We start from the raw sequence: 10240 nt of genomic DNA, 5'->3' as shown, positions 1-10240 counted from the left end.
CTTTTAACGTCTTGTTTTGTGCCGCTGTATAACCCGTGGTATCTTTTAGTTCTTCAAAACCTTCTTCGACCACCTCTCATGCATCTTGAGAACCGAGAAGAGCTTTCATTTGAATGCTCAAATTCTCGTAGTTTGTCTTTGTTAGTCGCGGTAGCGGCATTTGGCCCGTCACATACGTCATTGGCTCTAATACCAATTTGTGAAATAATTCTTGCATATTTGTGAAAGAGATGTCGAGAGTGGAGAGACAAAAAAAAACATTGAGTTTATCTCGAGAAAAAAAACCCCTCTTCTATTACTTCTATGTTCTTTTTCTTTTTCTTTTTCTCTCCTATGACTTTACAATAGAAAAACAACTTATTTATAAGCTTTTCTAAAATTAATTATAGGTACGATAATGTCACCCATAAAATGTCACGGTTCCTATCAAGGCTCTCGGCCTTTTCTTTGGCTACAAACTTTTCAATTTAAAATCAACTCATAAATTAACTAAAAATGACATTTAATGTTTATTCAACCATTTTACCCAACAAGCTCTCTATTCCTACATCATTCCAAGCTAGAATAGTGCAAGGTGAGCTCTTTACTAAGCACAATCGAAGCTCCCCCAACAATATCCTCTAGCGTGCCACGAGTCTTAAGTGAATGGCGATGCATTCTTATATGCTAAGTAAACCTTCTCTAGTCGGGTGAGTTCACAACCAAAGATTTTGCCTCAACGACCCATACATAGAGTCAACCCATACATAACAAATTCCAAATGTGGCTCCATTTCAAACTAAAACAAGCGCAAAATGTTTCATGTAACAAATAAATAAAAAAACATACGCACAACAATATAGTTATAAAGGCCACTAGTTAAACTATTTAATAAGATGAATATATAAACATATTAGAAAATGTTAAATTAATTAGTAATTAATAATATACATTAATTATGACCACCAAAACAACAAGCACCAATGGTCTAGTCGTAGAATAGTATTCTGTCATGGTATAGACTCAGGTTTGATTCTTATGAGGAGGACATCTCAAACGTAATTTAGTGAGAAATTGAAAACGATGTTACATAGCATGGAAGCAAAGGCAATAACAATGGCTTAGCAGTATATAACTATTCGGGTAAGGAGAAGTCATTGCACTTCATATACATATGTCAGGGTACCCTTGTATGTCTCGAGATCTAGAAAAATATAACAGACATAGAGGAGTCATCACTCATTATAGGTGACCTATCGATCTCCTTATTGTACCCAATAAGCTCCACTCCCGTCGAGGTGGAGTTCACAGTCAGGAATTGCACCTCAACGATTTCTACATAACCTAGTCGATCCATGTCATCATAACAAACTTCAAATGTGGTTCAATTTCAAACTAAAACCTCCATTCATATAACAAAAACANAAAAAAAAAAAAAAAAAAAAAAAAAAAAAAAACGCCCAACAATATAGTAATAAAGGCCAATATAAAATATTAGAAAATGTTAAAGTTATTTAATAGGATGAATATATAAGATATTAGAAAATGTTAAATTATTTAATTACTAGTAATTTATAATAATTATGATAACTAAAACAACAAGCACCAGTGGTCTAGTGGTAGAATAGTACCCTGCCACGGTACAGACCCGGGTTCGATTCCCAGCTGGTGCAAATATCTGTCTTGCGATGAAGAAAATAGTGTTTGAGTGATCTGGGTCGATCACAACCGTCCGATCATATTGACGATGACATCAGACGCATCTGAGCTTGTAATTTTGGCTTTTCTTTTATTCCGTTGAGATTTTGAAGAGTAAATGAAATGAACAATGTGTGACAAACCCATGCATTTAGCATGCAACGCACTCTCTCTTTTTCCACCCTCTTCCAAATTATTATTGCATGGGACCTTTGTATAAGTCTTAACATTTTTTTAAATCTCTTTCAAACATTTTTTAAATGTTTATGGCTACAACATTTTTAGGTTTGTTTACATTTTAGTCTAGTCGGTGTCTAGTGGCTAGGGACTAAATACCAATTGAGATTGAGGACCAAGAATGGTAATCGAGATCTAGAACTAATCACTAAGGACCACTGGAGCAATCAAAATTAGGGATCGGTGACCATCGTGGTTGGTCACCCCTCCTTAGTCCTAGTCGTTGGCCATCGGTCGTTGTGGTGGGTGATGGTTAGGGTAGTCACCGGTGGAATGTCGTGGTTTATTGTCAATCTTGGTGTCGTTTTCACACAAGTCGCGACTTTAAGGGATTGACTCGATGGTATAAAAAAGGCAGGCAAATTCATACCTAAGTAGTATAACACAAAATAAGGAACAGATACAATATTTTTAAACAAAAAAGATTGAGGACGGCGTTTATGGCTCCTGTGCTAGAGTTCGCTTCCAACCTTGACCATCTCCTTATTTACCTTAAAAAAAACAAACTCAGTAAGTAGTATACTTGTAGGCTTTTAATCGTGTCCTTGGTATGCTAGGGTACCACACTCCTGATTTTATTCGGGTGCTTGTTGCCAGTACTTAAGCTCTTAGGTTCTGTTCTTGAGTAATGAGTTTTGGTCCTAATCTAGCTTGAAGACCTTGGTCCTTGGATTATGAGGTCTCAATGTTCTAAGGGCATTAGTACTAAGGTTCTGGTTTCTTGTTTTTAGAATTTGGATCTTGATCCATGTTTTAGTTCTTAATCATTGTCTCGTTCTTGGTTACTTTCTATGTTCTTGTTCCATTCTCCGGTTGCTTCTCCAAGACACTTCCCCTAGGATTTATGGTACAAGTCATGAACTTGACAACCTATGTCTAAGGCTTCATATGTTCCAAATGACACGGTCTTAACCTACGTCTAAGGCTTCATACATTTCAAGTAATGTAGTCTGAACCCGCATCCAGGGCTTCATACGTTTCCTGTGATACTGTTTGAAAAGTCTATGCCGAAGGCTTCATGCATTCCAATGACATGGTCTGCATGCCTACGCTCAAGTCTTCTTACGTTCCAAGCAGCGTAGTCTGATAACCTACATCCAAGGCTTCTTATATTCTAAGCGATGTAGTCTGAATCCCGCATCCAGGGTTTCACACGTTCCAAGCGGCATAGTCTGAATACCTATGCTCAAGGCTTTATATGTTCCAAGCAGCGTAGTCCAAAACCCTACATCCAAGACTCCTACATTTCAAGCGATATAGTCTGAGTCATGAACATGTTGTATCGTGGAAGGTTTAGGAGGTTTTTGAGTTTCTGACTCTAAGGACCTTGGTCCATCATCCTTGAGTGGCACCTAACATTTTGCTTATCTTTTTAGCGTTTAAGGTTCTAAATTTCTTGAAGTATAAGTCGTGACATGCATTCATAACTTATGATTAGTAACCAGCATGAGACACTCAAAATGTCATGAAGTCATAATGAGTTTATTAGAAGAAGAGTCTTGAATGTTGTGTAAGAGTTACTTAGGTATTTTCGCCTAATTTGATTTAGGTTCATAATTTGCTTTGATAACTTGAAATATTGAATACCCTTATGTCCTTAGAAATAGGTCTTACCAAAAGTGATAGATTATTTGGAGGATGTTTAGACTTTGAAACATCTTAAAAGTCACATTTGATCAACTTGAAATATTGAATATATCCTTGTGTCCTTAAAAGTAGGCCTTACCAAAAGTGGTAGATCATTGGGAGGATGTTTAGACCTTGAAACATCTTAAAAGTTCTAGGGATATTTTGATCATTTTACACCTTAATTCTTGGTTTAGATACCAGAACGTGTTTCATTTACTTGCAAACTTTACAAAGTCATCAATCAGCATAAAAATAAGATCTATTGTAGAGTAATATGGTATTTGGAGGTCAGGTAATGAACCAAAGATAAGTTACTTTAGGGGCAGTATGGTCATTTCTTATCCTCGTTTATTGACCACCAAATTTAGTCTTGAGATGCTATAATATAATTTATCAATAAAATTTCATAGGCAGCAAAGCTGGGTTATTTTAATGTTACATAAATCTCAAGTAAATCGATTGGTTCAGGGTCTTAACTCACTGTTCTTAGTGTTTTTATTCAAATTCCCTTAATTCATACTTACACTAAGGTTCATACTCAAATCCAAGTGATTCCTACCAATATTTCTTAAGAAAAGTCTAAGATGGCTACTTATCATCGATATTAGGGACCTCCATTCTCGAGCTTCCAGTATTTGAATTACTTCAAATTTTCTTTGAAAGATTTCTTCGAGTGTCTAGTTTCTGGAACCATAAATTTTTTCATGAGAACCAGTCTGAAAGAGGGTAAAATTGAGAAAAACTGAGGGAGGATCAGGTTTTAGGTTGACATGGCCAATTCAATTGAACCGTCCACGCCATCAAAGGAAGAAGAAGTGTGCAACCGTTATCGCCGTTGCCTAAAATAGATGACTCTCTAGCTCCATTTACTGCACGACCGTTATTTCTTGTGTCCTTTTTATCGGGGTGTTCATGTGTAACCTTGTTCTCCTAGTTTCTTAGGGGGTCTTTCCTAGGTTTGTCCTTCTTAGGTTTGTTATTTTTTGAGTTTTCTTTGTTCTTTGTCTTAGATTATCTTCTTACTACCTTTATGGTCTTGAGTCTTAAGTCTAGTCTTTTGAAGTAAACAAATTAACTTAGAATCTTACACGAATTTCTATGTGGAATACTTAAGTCATAAATTCGAGAGTTAGAGAAATACCTATATTTGCTTGGTCGATGTTATTGGTCTCCTTTGTCGTAGTACTTACTAATCCTCTACATGGTTCTCCTTGGCAATGCTGGTTCTATCCCTGGTCTAATGGGTTAGTAACCCTACGATGAAGCCCCAATCACTTAAAGTTCTAGACATACTTCAACTTAGAGTCTTAAATTCATACTTACTGGTCTCAGCACGACATCCTTTTGGGCCATAAAGAAACCTTGAGCTCTGATACCAACTCTATCACAACTCGTTTAAGCAAGCTGCGACTGGGAGATTAGTTTGAGGCTTCTTCAGCACTCGATTCCTTCATCAAACTTGTGGGTAATCTTGTTGATAAGGTGTAGGAACAAGTTTGACGGGAAATGGTGGACTATAGCTCTTGAATTTGAAAGAAACTCGAGAGTAGGAAGCCAACAAATTCAACAACTAAAACTTGTTATTGGAGGCACGACTTAGCTTGATTTTAGTTCTAAATGAAAGCCCATACTTCAGACTTTACATAGGGAGCTTAAGCCGACATTTACACCTCTAGAATCATCGTGAATTGGAGAATAATTTTTTTAAAATTTCCATCGAAAATATTCTCACTAGTCAGCGAGCAACCGATCTCCAATTTGAATTTTGGTCATTAGATGTGATGAGATGTGTCTCCTCTAGAACATACTCAAATTTGGTAAAGATCCAACCGTGCAAAACCAAAATATAGAGGATTTTCCTCTTTGATTAGCGAGCAACCGACCTTTTTGCCCTTTATGTTTACTTTTTCCTTTTCATTCATTTTCCAAAACCCTTCAACATTTCAAATTATTGGCTATGGTATTGAAATCGCTTAAGTTACTTTAACCTTACTACAGGTATTATACCTGGATCCTTAGTCTTAGTTGTTGGTCACCGTCTTTGGTAACATACTTTTCATCATTGAAAGTGGTAGTTGGTCACGATCCCCAATTCTAGTCGATAGCCACTAGTTCATTGTCTCATATTGTATGTTATTGTTCACAATCTCGAGTCTTCATTCTAGGTTTGTTAATGATCAATGCCAAATGACAACGACTAGATTGATGACTAGTGATTGGGGAGGATTGATGATCAGTGACTAGCAATTGGACCAGCAACTAGTGACCACTGACCATCGTCAAAGTGTTCATGACCCGTTTTCATGGTGGAATGACATTTTTTATTGCCAATCCTGGTGTCACGACCCATTTTCACGTGAGTTGCGACTTTAAGGAATTGACTTGATGGTATAAAAAAGGCGGGCAACTATTTTTGTGAAAATAAAACAAAGAGAATTTAATACACAATATATAATATATTTATATTATATTAAAATAGAGTTCATACCTAAGAAGTTCATACATCAGTCTTGATCCTGACAATGAGGGGTGGTCAGTAGTAGTCATCATTTGGTGGTGGTCATTGATCAACTACACTGATCGTAATAGCTGGTCATTGGTCCAAACTCCAATCGTCAGTCCTGGTCACCAGCCATCAGTTGTCGGTTGCTAATCGCCAGTCCTAGATCTTGGTCACTGTCACTCATCCCTAGTAGTCCCAATCATTGATAATAGTGACCAACGATTAAGATCGATGACTAGTGACCAGCAACTAAGACTAGGGATTGGTTGTTAGAGATGGGTGGTAGTCGTTAGTGGGCATTAACCGTCAACGATGAAGGGTGGTGAACCCCAAATTAGCCAGAGGCAACGTTGACAAGACCCGAAAGAATGAGACAACAGATTCGTGTGGACTACCACAAGTTGAAACTGATTATAGAAAAATTCATGCTCAAATGTCTCCCTCAACTTGAAGTCAAAACAGACGTTGTTTATGTTGGATGTCATTATGGTAAAGCTCATCAATTATCATACAAAAAGTCAAATTTCAAAGCAAAGAAACAATAAGTGTTAATTCACTCTGATTTGTTTAGTCCAGTCAAACAAGCATTGATGAGCGGAATTCAGTCATTGACAACTACTCAAGATATGTGTGGATTTTCTTATGAAAGTAAAGTTGAACAAGTTCTCAATTTTTCAACAATTTAGGATGATGATTGAAGGAGAAGTAGGAGTGAAGATTCATTGCCTACGTTCAGACAATGACGAAGAATACATATCAAATGAGCTCGATCAATATTTACACAAGTGTGAGATACAACATCAGTTTACATGTGCCAACACGCCACAAAAAAAATAGTGCAGTAGAAAGAAAAAAATCAATACCTTGCAGAAATATGTCGAAGCATGTTACATGTAAAGAATGTTCCAGGAAGATTTTGGGTTGAAGCTATGCGAACAGCTGCCCGTGTGATCAACAAGCTTCCCTAACCAAGGCTAGGATTTGTCTCGCCATTTGAGATACTACGGGACATGAAACCTACAATTAGCTACTTCCGAGTATTTAGTTGTGTTGGCTATGTATTTGTGCCTGACCATCTAGTAGCAAGCTTGACAAGAAAATAGTCAAATATATATTTGTTGGATATGACAATCAAAGGAAAGGGTGGAAGTGTTCTGATCCAACAAGTGGAAAATACCATACCTCAAGAGATGTAGTTTTTTATGAAACATCTTCATGGTGGTCCTCGGAGAAGAAAGTCTTACAAAATTCAAACAACATCGAAGAAATTCTAAAATAGAAGATAGGGGAGCAAACTACGCACACTCAGCCAAATGTTGATGCGCGGAAAAACCCAAATGACATTGATGTTGATGAGTAAGAAGTGACTCAATCAAACGAATCTGATGAAAAGGAAACAACACATCAACAACAGGTAATCAAAAAGAACCCAAAAATCAAATCCTAAGTATGTCAATGCAGCTATTATAGAAGACAAAGTTAATGAACCAGAGACATATGAAGAAGCTTTATAAAACTCGGTTTGGCATAAAGTGATGGAGAAAGAATTTATAACTCTGGAGCATAATCAAACTTGGGAACTAGTGTCAAGACTAAGAGATGTCAAACCCCTCTCTTGCAAGTGGGTCTACAAAATAAATCATCGACCGGATGGATCAATCGAGAGATACAAGGCTCGACTCATAGCTCGAGAGTTTTCTAAAAAGTATGGACTAAACTATGATGAAACATTCAGTACAGTGGCAAAGATCACTATCGTACGAGTTCTGCTAGCACTCCCGACAAGTAAAGATTAGAAATTGTGGCAGATGAATGTGAAGAATGCTTTCTTGCATGGAGAATTAGACATGGAGATTTATATGAACCAACCGAAGAGATTTGAGAGTGCAGCTAATCCTAATTACGTATGCAAGCTTAGAAACGCTCTTTACGAATTGAAGCAAGCACCGAGAGCTTGGTATGATAAGATTGTTGAATTTCTTACCCAAAGTGGTTAGTTAGTTGGCATTGAGACTCAAGCTTGTTCATCAAAGAAAGAGAAGGAAAATTGGCAATTTTATTGGTCTATGTGGACGTTATTGATGGTGTTAATATAACACATGCGGAAGCAATTTGGATCTTAGGCACTTTTAGAACATCAATTATTGTAAATGACTAGCATGTTCATAAGTATTAAAACTTAATGAGTTTAAATACTAACCTTTTGTAGTTCAAACTCCTTTTGCCTCACGAACCGATTTCGAACCACCACTAGTGTCTTCTCCACTATTCTCCGGCCTTAGAACGGGATTGTGGAATCCGGTGAGTGACTAAACTTGGGAGGGATTTTGTATACGTGAAAGAGAGTGCTTGTGAGAGGTTTTTCATCAAGATGAAGAATCCCTTCCAAGTATCATGATCACTCTATTTAAAGAGTCAAGTTTGCATGTTCATGCAAACTTGAGATCACCAAATCTTGACACTTAAAATTCCACTCAAATGTTTGAGATTATGTGGCAAGCATGCATGTTTGAGTTAACCAAATTTTGACACTCAAAATTCCACTCAAACTTGTGGGGTTTATTTGGCAAACATGCAAGTTTGGTTAAACCAAATTTTGACACCTCAAAATTCCACTAACATGATTTTTCCATTAGATGAAAGTCAACATTTTGACTTTCTTCATTTTAATTAGATGAAAGTCAACATTTTGACTTTCTTCATTTTAATTCAACAATTAATTTGAATAATGAATTTCAAATTAAAGTAACATTAAATAATTAATTAAACTATTTAATTAATATTTAATATTAATTCAAATGCCAATCCCAGTCAATTCCGACACATAATTGATTAAGATATTTAAATCTTATTTAAATATCTCAGATTCTCTCTTTTCGTTTAATTCGTAAATAAAATAAAATTGCGGTTAAATATATCGTATATATGTAACGCATATTCCCTAATTTGAATTCGAACACTTCGAACTCACTCGTCACACTGTTCTATGGTTTAGTCCGATATGAGCTAGCAGAGGGACCTAATGGACCTATAGATCATGGGCTCCAACGATTCAAGATTAACCGATTAAACTCATTAACCTGGTTAACCAACATTCGTTAACTACTAGGACACTCCACTATAGCCTAGTAGTTGCACTCCCCTCACTATAGATATATTTCTGTCCATCTGATATAACCATGATTAGTAAGTCGATCCTTCACAGGTTGTTCGTAACTAGAGCTGGGTCAATTTACCGTTTTACCCCTGAAGTTACTTCTTGTTCCTTATGTCTCACTGATCCTCTAATAAACAATTGGTTTGTGGTCCAACCAGTAAACCGAATCCCTCTCAGGCCAATGAGAGGGTGGGGCCCCTTGTTCAAGACCTGGAGTCAGTGCTTAAGGGAACTACCTTTCTTCTATCCCTAAAAGTGGGTAGGAGTGAATTCCGTCTTGCACCCCACGTCCCCAGCCATTCACCCAGTCTTACCCCTGAAATGGGAGGCCTGTTGAGTCGGCGAACTAGAGCCACTCTCACCCATGCAAATCTAAGGATAATTCCGAATAAACAGGAGTTCATGGTTAGCTCAGGATTAAAACCGAGTTACCTAGGTTATCGAATGAAAAGAAAATCAGTCTCAACAGTAAACGACTTTATAAAGTGAGAGTGGTTTTCTTCATGGTCCGATCTTATGCAATACTCATTGCATAGGACGCCCCCACTCACATGTCTCCACATGCACAATTTAGTGATCGCATTGTTTATATCATATACAAAAGTGGGCCGCATCCATAGTGTCCCCAGAATAAGGTACTCAGCCTTATCCTTATACTATAGATCATTTTGACTATATACTTGAACTTGATCCACTCTTATGTCTCTACATATAGTTCAAGTAGTCATACTATAGCCAGAGTGTTCTTAGTTTATTGGATTTAGATTAATGATCGTAAAGTTCACTTTATTCAATAACAATTTTTTCTGAATAAACAACAATAATAACTTTATTGAAAATAGAATATATCTTTGTTTACAAACTATGAGTTTTAGGACATAAAACCCAACAGTTTTGATTATCACTGGGGATAACGAAAGAGAAATTTATCAAACAAGATAACATTTATCCGTACGCTTTCAGATGAAAGAGCTAGGAAAGCTTAAACACTTCTTGACCCTAGAAGTTGGTCGCAAAGATGAAAGATTGCTTCTCTG

The 10240-nt window shown here is 36.8% G+C and overlaps 2 non-coding genes across 2 annotated transcripts; both read left to right on the top strand.

Moving 5' to 3' along the window:
- The first annotated feature begins 1581 nt into the window (after window positions 1–1581).
- TRNAG-GCC lies at window positions 1582–1652 on the top strand. Its single transcript has one exon. It is a non-coding gene; the product is annotated as a tRNA-Gly (tRNA).
- Window positions 1653–1662: 10 nt separating this feature from the next.
- Window positions 1663–1750, top strand: LOC111783752. The gene has a single exon (XR_002813433.1). It is a non-coding gene; the product is annotated as a small nucleolar RNA snoR114 (small nucleolar RNA).
- The last annotated feature ends 8490 nt before the right edge of the window (window positions 1751–10240 follow it).

The sequence above is a fragment of the Cucurbita pepo genome, chromosome LG20 (assembly GCF_002806865.2).
Source record: "Cucurbita pepo subsp. pepo cultivar mu-cu-16 chromosome LG20, ASM280686v2, whole genome shotgun sequence".
Classification (NCBI taxonomy): Eukaryota; Viridiplantae; Streptophyta; class Magnoliopsida; order Cucurbitales; family Cucurbitaceae; genus Cucurbita; species Cucurbita pepo.
This window is presented reverse-complemented; position numbering and strand designations above follow the sequence as displayed.